General features: G+C 39.2%; 1 long non-coding RNA gene across 1 annotated transcript; it reads right to left on the reverse strand.

The window, feature by feature from the left end:
* Positions 1-9,546: 9,546 nt before the first annotated feature.
* LOC311284707 lies at positions 9,547-10,937 on the reverse strand. Its single transcript, XR_014626266.1, has 3 exons — positions 10,825-10,937; positions 10,566-10,655; positions 9,547-9,680 (listed from the first exon to the last, which is right to left on the reverse strand). It is a non-coding gene; the product is annotated as an uncharacterized lncRNA (long non-coding RNA).
* Between the last annotated feature and the right edge of the window lie 230 nt (positions 10,938-11,167).

The raw sequence follows: 11,167 nt of genomic DNA on the forward strand, positions 1-11,167 counted from the left end.
GGATTGCTGAAACTGAAATGGAAGCACACATCTTACCTAATTCAGACTAAAACACATCTATTTAGCCTCACATACTGACTTTATTTGTAGTTCATACTGTTTTAATACCCTGTATTTTCTTTCTCATTTTTAGGAAAAGCACTTAATTACCATTGTTTATTTCTATACCAATACACTTGCAATGAAGCTAAAAATATAAACAACTACATCATTATGTTGATATCCTATATTTTTTACAATAAAACTTTCGACAAACATGTCTTCTAATATCCTCAGTTGTTGCGTATACCGAGCTGCATCGAACACATTTGTAAATTACTTTCCTTGAACCCATTGTGCGAGTTCACTTTAATACCACGTGCTTTATATACATGTTGCTGCTGATTGGACTGCAGTTCTGACACACCCACCAAACAAGAGAAAACGTATCTCAAACCCCGTTGCACACCGGTGCACGCCGTTTCCAGGAAACATGACGTTCAATCCGGAAACCGTAGCAAAACGTTGCGCACCGTTTTGAACTTGAACATGCCCCAGGAACCAATCAAAACACAAACTTAAAGCCCAAACAAGCACGTGACACTAATTCAATTAGAGAGGTCTCTAATTCAATTCTTACTAGTAACAATTGAATTTGAGAGCTCTTTAATAATAATTGTTAATAGTAAGAATTGAATTAGACAGCTCTCTAATTTAATTCTTACTGGTAAAAATGCAATTATGACAAGTAACGCTGTGAACATTTTAAGCTAAAACGGCTTGCCATACAGGCGGCTCATTCCCTGACTGTGCACATCAGGCACATCAGATACATCAGCAGCTTAGGTAAGTGTGCAGTGGCCCATAATGGCATGCTATGTCGCTCCATGCTACAAAAACTCTTGTGGATTAGTTATGAGCGGAGGGGACAGCAGATGCAGATGATGGGCAGCTTTTTCAAAAGCGTTTTCCTTGTTCAACATCATAAGTGAGCTGCATGTAGACTAATCTCATTTAGAAGATCTATAAAGAGGCTGAAAGACAATATTACCATCGGCGCAAAGATCCGGATCTAATAATTTATTCAGAAATACATTAAAAATGTAATTCAGTCTTACAATGACATATGCTCCTCTTATGTGATTAGCATGTTTTTAATTTCTGACTTCAAATAATTTTGACAGTTTTTGGGGGGCATAAAGTCAAAAGGCCAGAGTGATACAAATGTCCTGATATAATAATGAAGAAAAAAGGTATAAAAATAATTACATTCTTAAAAAAAAAAAAAAAAGCCGTATTGAGTAGTTTGAAATAATGTTTTTGTGTGTGCTCTTTTTTATTAAATTGCTTCACTGCTTAAATAATACAATAAAATAGACATTGTTTGCAAAAATCAAAGTTATAGATCTATATGGTGCAAACAACATGCAAAATCATGCAGGAAAAAAAACTTAACTGCAAATTAACAGTGTCGCTTCGCAATCACTTTATTATAGAAAGTCAAGGACACATTCCTCGTAGTTCATAAACAAAACCAAGGCTATCTAGCCAATGCCATGTGCTCCCAGAAGCTCACTATATGTGTAAAATGAGACCAAGCATAACAGGCTTGAATTTTTTTTTAAAGCATTTCATATGTCATCTGTTCAAGTTGAGACAATTAGAGGAAGCTCTGTCTTTAGCTTTCGAAAACATGCAAGAACAATCATCGAGGCTTGATGGAACAACAATAACACTGATGCAATCTGAAGAGCTGGAATCTGTCAGTGTTTGTGAGGAAGAGGGAATCACCCATACACAAAAGAAATATATTTGAAATATATTTTCAGGATATATTTTGGAATATATGCAAATATTTGAAATTGGCCCAATAAATATATTTCATACTTATATTTCATATATTTTTGTTATATTTCAGAATATATTTCATTGTATTTTTTTCTGTATGGGTCCCCAAAAGTGTCAAAAATATATGTGGCATATATTCCAAATACATTGAAATATATTCTGAAATATAACAAAAATATCTGAAATATAAGTATGAAATATATTTATTGGGCCAATTTAAAATATTTGCATATATTCCAAAATATATCTTGAAAATATATTTCAAATATATTTCTTTTGTGTATGGGCAGACAGTGAGTGATATAGCTATTTGCAGAGTGAGGCATTAAAACTTGCGACCTCACTCTCATGCTTTGACCTCTGCAGTCGCAGTGTCATAATAACACAAAAGTCAAAATAAATGCTAAGAGAAACATTCATTTTGTGCGTTTGATATTTAATAATATTGTAATATTGTGCCTTTAGGGAAGAAACATTCTACGCAAGTACGCAGCATTATAAATGATTTATTATTCCCCTTCAGTGACATCTCTTGATGACGTATTTACTGAACCGAGGGCGGAACAACCTGTCACTCACATGTGATGACCAATAGCAAACCAAAAAACATTCAATCAATTGTCGACGGAAAAGTCCCTTCCTAGATTTTATCACAACTTCCGTTTCATGACAACTTTAAACAGGGTGTTATTATTCAGGTAAATTGCTATCAGCATATTGGCTGTATATTTACCTTCATTCACTATTCCTTACATTACTCCACTATCATAGTTCGCTGAATAAGTGAATGAAAACCAGTGAACAAATTGGGAAACTGAGTGCTGAGGGCGTCATATTTTGGTGAGATACAGGAATTCATTTGGTGTGATGCTCACGGTGCATGGCTAGCGACTATCTGTTTTACACTCGTTACTGAGGTGCATTGTGGGATTGAATGAGTGCACTCGATAATGTCCACTTGGTTTCAGACACCACTACAAATGGCTGTCACCTCGAAAAGTGCACTATATAAGGGTATAGTCACTGTGATTTTGCCAAGTAAGGCATGTTCCTGGGTCAACTATTGAACAAACAGTATTTTGTTGATTCTGGAACAACGTTTCTGTCCAAAAATGATCCATATCCCTACCCCTAAACCTAACCCTAACCGAATCCCTGAGTAAACCCTACCCATAACCCTACCCATAACTTATCCCTAAAATCAGAGGGAAATGATGGTGAAAAACACTGATGTAGAAGAAGTCTCTATTATACTCCAAGACGAATATTCAGTACAAAATCCGGTTGTGATAAACATTTAATTTGAATGAACATCTGAGTTCAGAGTGAAATGAACAATCAAATGCCTTTAAATTTGACAGATTTATTTTTTTTTTTTTCAGAGAGTTAATCTAATCTCTTTTCCATCACACTGCGAAGAAAACCTGACCAACCAATAAGAGTCATGCTTATGGTCATAAACATCGTTTTTTAGATAAACATAAGAATATTAATTTAAAAAAAAATACAAATAGGCCATATCAGCATTGTGATGAACAAATACACCTGCATTTCTGCTTTTCCATAAGTGCCACCTACTGCTAGAAAGTTAAACTGCACTTTCATTCTGTCCTTCAGCTGAAAGATTTTTCATGCCGAACATTTCAGTTGGTGTGAACAGGTCTTCACCCAAAATAGTTTTATTTTATTATTATTATTATTTCATTACAATATCAGGACATCTTTATCACTCAGACATTTCTGAAATGAGATGTCCTAAGTTACAATACCAAAATATACAAATTAAAAACATATTCATCATAGAAGACATGTGAGTTGCATTTTTAATGTACTTTTGAATAAATAAATGGGAAAATTAATGTCATGTCATTGGCCCTATTGTATGTGTTGAGCACAGTTTAACCCAGTGGTTCCCAAACCTGTCCTGCCGGCACCCCAACACTTCAACTAACCCATGTGATAATGAGCTGATGAGTTGAATCAGGTGTGTTTGATTAGGGAGACAAAGAAAACGTGCAGTGTTGGGGTGCCGGCAGGACAGGTTTGGGAACCACTGGTTTAACCAATGCAGTTCCTTTAGCATTGAAATGACACAACTTGCTGCAGAAATTTCAATGTGCTGATGAAATACGCCCAGATTAATTCCATTGATATGTTCTTGCGAGTGGCTGCCAAACCACGCAGTAACCTCCCTTTCCTCTTCCCTCCACAGAAGACGTGCAGGAAGTCAATAACAATAGGACCCCCTCTTCTCAAGACTTGCACTGCCTCAGCTTTGACAAAAGACCCGCAGGGGGGGAGACTAACTAACCCAGGACTCTGTTTACCATTAATCTAGACCAGGTGAAGTGCAACCAAGGTCAAGAGAGAGCAGAAGTCATTGCCTGGTGGTCTGGCTCCAACCTGACCCAGTGATAGGTTCTGTCAAGTGAGTAAGTGGGGCCACATGGTCTCCCAGATGTGATGTAACAACATGTTGAATGGTGTGTCAAAAGCGGGGGTGAAAGAACATGAGACGCCCCACTGTGACAGATTTTTATCGCAGTTCAGGGCATTGATCAGACGCAATGTGTTCACACATAACAGACCCTCCACAAAGACGCTGTGGTCACGGATGAAGACCAAAGTGAGCATTAGATTACAGCAATAAGGGTGACCTGAGTGTTAGAATCTCAATGAGAATATCGCCATATCATCCCAGTTTCTCTCTTATGGCTAGACATTCAACATTTGAACTCAAGTGTCCTGGTGGACTAGGTAGCTGGTTTCTTCTCTCCTCTTGTTACATTACCCCCCTTGCCCTCTTTCCTAAATCATACCAGACACATGGAACTCTCAAACTCCTAAACATGATCATTGAGGGGCCTCTGAACTCTTACGATTGGTGTTGATAGCTTGGGCACCTGCTGAGACCTGTCAAACAAGCCCATCAGAAAAGGGATATTCTGTTTCTGCCAATCAGTGAACATGACAATGTAAATTAAAGTACAGAATCAAATGTATTAAAACTGCCATGTTTTTGTATTTGGGCTCATCTCAGACTAATAGATTACGGTTTACTATATAATATAATAGCCTTTATAATATTTTGTCGAATAAAGAAAAGTAAGCTTATTTTTAGGAACATTATGCATTGCGACAGTATTTTACATAGTAATTCATTTAGGCATTTTTTATTTTTTGGGTTTCAGTGGTCATTCTCATTAGGTTCTCTTACAAATAGCTGTACTTCAATGGAAAATGCAGTACTCTTTCATTTAAATCAGCATAAGGAACTACCACAAATAGTACTATGACGTATGCACCATAAACTTTACAGTTTAATTTAATTTAGTTTTTTTTTTTTACATAGCAATAAGAAAAATAAATAAATAATAATAATATTTAATGATAATAATTTTGTCACGTCTTGGATTCTTATTTTGATGTTCTTTTGTGTTTCCCTTAGTTCCTGTTTCCCAGCACTGATTGGTTTAGTTTTCCTGGGTTTCTGATTATGTCCCTGTTTGTTTCTAGGACCCTGTTTGGTCCTAAAAATAAACTAACTTATATATTGCATATAAATACAAGTTTTACCCATATACATCATCCAGATAAAAAAAAAAAAAAAGATATGTTCATGTGTTCAGCTATAACAATACTTTACAGATAATATACAATTTTTGTCACTGGTCACTGCATTATATAACTTCACAATGATTTATCACAGTCTGTGTTGTCTCTTCAGTTAACGAACTTCGTAAAGAACCTGACATGCATGCTCCAAATCACTCTAAATGCTGGAAATCTGCAGGATTTGTGGCCACAAATTGCAAACAGTGTGACGGCGGGAGGAAGGAAAAAATATTGGCATACATGGAATTCCATTAAGAAAGTTCACACAGATCTATGCCAAGCCAACACAGTTGCACAAAAACAAGCAAACGTGACACTGTGGTGAAGGGCACATTGGATCTTCATTAATGATCCATATCCCTTTGTCCAACACATTTCTACAGAATTATTACTTTGTCAAACAACAAGCGCTTGATTATTCAAGTGTAATGCAGTGATTCAGTCATTTCCAAATTAAATGTCATTAAATGAAATGGAAAGCCACTGCTCAGTTTTAAAAGCACATATGACTGTGTTTAAGTTTTCATCACACTGTTTACCAAAATGTTGCAAAATGTAGCAAAAATTTTAAAGTGCTGCTGATGTTGCCAAATGACTGAGTGGGTGTGTATGGGGTTAACCACAGAGACACACAACACCAGTTCCCACATAATCATTAGTGATCCAAATGGGCAGAAGGTGAAATTACATTGATTTGAACTATGTGTGCCATGAGACCACATATCAGGAGGAAAGGTGACCTCATGTTTATTCGATTCCTAGCATGTCATGTTCCTCTTGTGAGCTGTCATGGATGTTGACTTTCACAAATATGCTACTGTTGATGAAATACGATGAGTCATGATGAGTGATCTGGAATTGGTTATTTTTGAGTTCTACATTCTGAAATTACAATTATTTATCCAGAAAAGAATACAGAAAAGGGGAGATAAAAGAAAAGAACAGAACATAGGCTTAAAAACAGACATCTGACTGTCCTGGACACGACAAATCAGATTATGTTGTTGTAAGAGGACTCATTGTGCTCCATCAAACATCTTTTCCCCCACATTAAGACGACTTTATTATTTTAAACCAATCTGACAGGCATCTTCTGTAATAATGGCTCTTGTACGGCTGTCTGCTGAAAAGCAAATAACATCTTGAAAGCTTTCCTGTTCTACCGAGATAACTAATCAAGATGATGCTGTGTCCAGAATAAACAGACTAGCCACAAAATAAATTATGAAAGTTGTTTGAAATTAATCATGTGGTTGCAAAGAAATGAACCCTTTTGTCAATAATGCATGCAAAATGACATGCGGGTGTCACGCTCAGTAGCAGGAAGGAACAAGAAGATGATGATCAGGTAAAATGGCTTTAATAATCCACACTCGATTTTCGAGTCAATCACTCGAAATAACAACAGGCAGACAAACTCAACACAACATTAAAGAGACTGAACAACTGAGGAGTGAACAGGCAGCAACTTAAGTACAAGGCAAATTAAAGAAATAATAATAAACAACTATGCAAAAATAATCACTATGACAATTAAAGAGTGGCAGGAAACTAGTGAAAACAAACCAAAAATCCATGATAATGAAACTAAGAATGAATGTTTGTGACATAACGTCCCCTCAATGAAGGCGTGACCTTGCGCTGTAATCAAAACAAAAAAACAAACAGGAGATGAGGGAGGGTGAGGGCTTTGGAGGAGGTCGAGGAGTAGGTGAAGGGTGAAGAGAAACAAGCGAAGGGCCGGCAATAACAGGCAGGACCGGCAGAGACTCCACGGAGGAACAGATGGTGGGAGCATCCATGGGGGCGATGACGGGAGGAGTGGCAAGATGGGACAGACCCAGAGCCCAGTTAGGACGACAGAGTCGATAGAGGTAGGAGCCAAGGTTGATGTGGCCGACGACATCCGCGGGAAGGCTGAAGGAGACAAAACCGATGTCAGGGAATCCCAGGGCGACAACGGAGAGCCGGGAACCGAGCAACACGCCTGGCACTGGAGACCTAGGCGGTGACGAATGTCCGAGGACCAAGGCGAAGCTGGGGGAAGGAGGTGTCCACTGAAGCCATAGGGGTGGAGAGACAGAACGCAGCGGAAGGCTCACAGGACTGTGGCGCAGGCAGGGTGACGACTAACTAAGGTGGAGTCGGTGGGATGAGGGAACCTGGTGGAGCTGTAAGGGCGAGGGTCTCTGGTGGAGCCGAGGGTGGGAAGAGCCATGGTGGAGTTGACAGGTCGACATGCCGAGGAGGAGCAAGGGGATCAGAGGCCGGAGACGGAGCCCCAGGATCCTCTCACCTTGTTGAGGCAGGTGAGTGCATGACCTAAGGCTTATCCACAGGACGGGACTCGGAAGACTTAAGTGGTCCATCACCAGCGGTGACCCATGAGGTGGGACTATGCTTTGAAGTGGAGTCTGTTCGATAACTGGTGTGTTTTCTGAGGGATGCGTACAGAGACCCACAGAGATGCGCAGTCAAGTCAGTGGTTTCCTTCCTGCAGGAGAGATTGGAGGCCTTGGAAGTGTATGTTGACACACTGGACACACTGGAAGGTTAAGTCTTTAGGGAACCATGACATGATCATCAAGTTCCTCAGAGGAGCCAGGTTGTTGAATCATCCTAGGTCATGCCTTATTCTGTCATGGGATCTCTCTGTAGTCTTGCAGGCCAACAGAGAGCTCCTACGTACCCAAAGTTCCTTTAGCGAGATGAGGCAGACTAAGCCTTATTGTTGCTGTGTCCAGTACACGCCTTACGCATTTTCTTGGACTGCACGCAGATCTTTAGAAGCTCTGAGCAGCTCTTTGTCTGTTTTGGGGACTGTTTGTCTGTCCATGAGGAGTGATGCATCCTCTTGGGCTTTAGCCAACACTGCCTCTCTAACAGAAATCTGCAGAATGGTTACTGGGCCACAATATCCGGGTTGAGCCAGTTTCGTCTTGTGTTGTCAGGTACGAGCAGGTAAGCTGCGAGCCTCCCTGAGGCAATAACGTGTGCTTTTTTTTTTTGTCAATTTGAGTTCCCTAGACTGGCGAATCCTGGACATATCTTACCTTCAGCACCCTGCAGCAGCTGAATTCAGTGGTCTCCGTAGTGTGCAAATTCCACTCGCCAATTCTAATTGGCCTTTTCTGAAGTATCAGAGGTGAAGTATTAGGGCTCCCAAGTACAACCCCTTGTGTCAGTCTTGACACAACACCTCTTTCCCTCCGTTAGAGAGCGGAGGTTACGATAGTAACCAAGACTATATCACTCTATGCAACAATGCTCTTCTATATCTTAAATATTCTGAGACCTCAACTGACATGATTCAAGATGTAACTGAAAAATATAGAATTTTTTTCAGGAAAAAGATTAATTCGAATAAATGACCTACCTAACTCAACCCGAGCTAATGAGTCTCAGCCATTTTCAAGAATTGACTGAAGAAGCATCTTTTTCGTCAACTCTTGACCTATTAATACTAACAGTCACTATTCTATATATCTATTTTTAAAAAAAACTACGCTACGTGTACTGTGCTAGACTAACTGGCACTTGTCACAGCATTTGTATATTGTTGCCCTATTGTTGGTTTGATTGCTTCTATTGTTCTCCTGATTTAAGTCGCTTTGGATAAAAGCATCTGCTAAATGATGATTAAATGTAAAATGTAAATGTATATATGTTTGTGCATGTGTTTTTTATTTTATTTTTTATTTACAGGATAAACACCGGTTCACCTTCACAGAATACTCCCCAATACTTCAACAATTATTTTTCAATTATTATTATTGCACACAGAGACCCACAGAGATGCGCAGTCAGGTCAGTGGTTTCCTTCCTGCAGGAGAGGTTGGAGGCCTGGCTGTCCACTTCCACCTTGAAAGTGTATGTGGCGGCCATAGCGGCAAATCACGACACACTGGAAGGTTAAGTCTTCAGGGAACCATGACCTGATCATCAAGTTCCTCAGAGGAAAATAATAATAATAATTGTGTCTTGAAGTCATGATTTGTATTGATTTTTTAATAATAATAAATAATCATTAGTTATGTTTTGATCTGAAATGCCCCATACTAATTATTATCTGACCTTTTGGCAAAATATTTGTCAGTCAAACCTGCCTCATTTCCTTCAGTCAGGGGGATTTGTTTGGGATATACATACCTATAAGCTGTTTGTGGGATATGTCCTACATGCATAGGATGTGTAAGATCTCTTCTGTGACAGGCTGTGTCTGCTCCTTCAGAGGAGGCCTTCCAGACGGGAGTAGTGTAGGAAATTGATTAAAAAAAGACAGACAAAAAAAAGAAACGCTAATCAGTGTTTTCCTGAAACGTGATTATGGGAGAACAGAGGAAGCTGGAATAATGTAAACTGTCCTTTTCTCCAGAGATTCTTGAGATTCAGTGTATGTGACCGCTTGTCATCTGAAAATTGTATTATTGCAGGAAGAGTCCCCTTGGTGCTGCTTTAGTCTTTGATGAAATAAGTGTACATCTTTGGTGTATAACTAATGGTGTATAACTAATGACTAGTAAGTTTTGCTTTAATGGGCAGTGTTTAGTATCTAACACTGATGGCATTGTAGCAATGTAAAAACAGCATTTCTGAGAACAGAAGTGACTAAATATGTTCACTAAATATTTAGTGAATATGAAAAACCTTATTTAAGTAAACTTCACGAGTTTATAGAAGTGGCTGTTTGATAAACCCACATATGTGAGCAGCAAAATCTAGACAAGCATCTTACTCTTACCTGACACTGATATTAAAATGGGTAGTCTGGTAGACCAGCTAATGATTAGCTTAGACCATGCAGCTATACTTTAGACTGTTTACTAACTAGTTTAGACCAGCTGATGACCAGCTTTAACTTGCTAATGACCAGCTTAGACCAGCTATTGACTAGTTTAGACTAGCTTATGACCAGGGGTCTCATTTATAACCATTGCGTACACACAAAACAGGCCCTGAAAGAGGCGTACGCCACTTCCGGCGCATAAATTGTGATTTATAAAAACAAACTTGACGGGAAAATTTGCGCGCATGCACGCAAACTCTTTCCCCTGCGTACGAACATTCTGGAGACGGAGCAGAAAATTACACATCTAAGATAATACAAATATAATTTCACTCACCTAGCCTATAACCTGAAGCAAACATCCATCCCTTCTTAAATGTCCACGTGTCGGGCCATTTAGTGAAGCTGACTGCTGTAGCATATATATCTGACGGCAGATGAAAGAAAACCGTAAATCTTCATTATGAGTCCTAATCATAAATACAGTGCATGTTCTAATCAGACGAAATTGGTGAGTACAAAGGGAGTGAAATGACTGGCTTAATTGGTTCGAAGCCAGGGTTAAAATGCTCTGCCTCTGCAGTAGGTGTGCTTACATTTATTTGTGTGGCACTCACATGTCCTTGTCCTTTGATATGTAACTCAATGTCAGGTGACTGTGATGAATAGGAAGAATGACTTGATGGATGAGGTGAGTTTTCTGGAGGTGATCTCTTCGGTGGTGTGGCAGTCTTTACACTTTGCGCCTCCGCCTCGTCCCCTTCTTCCCTCAGGAATGATGTGATATGTTCCATAAGCTCCTGACGCCGAAGCTGTCGTTTTTTCACACTGCTTGAGTTTGCTCTGAAGCGCAGCTATATCAGCAGCCTCATCTCTTTCCTTCTCGGAGATAGACTTCATTAATTCCCTCAGTGAACTCACTTAATAAGTCTGTGGAGC

This window comes from Rutilus rutilus, assembly GCF_951802725.1.
Source record: "Rutilus rutilus genome assembly, chromosome: 25".
NCBI lineage: Eukaryota > Metazoa > Chordata > Actinopteri > Cypriniformes > Leuciscidae > Rutilus > Rutilus rutilus.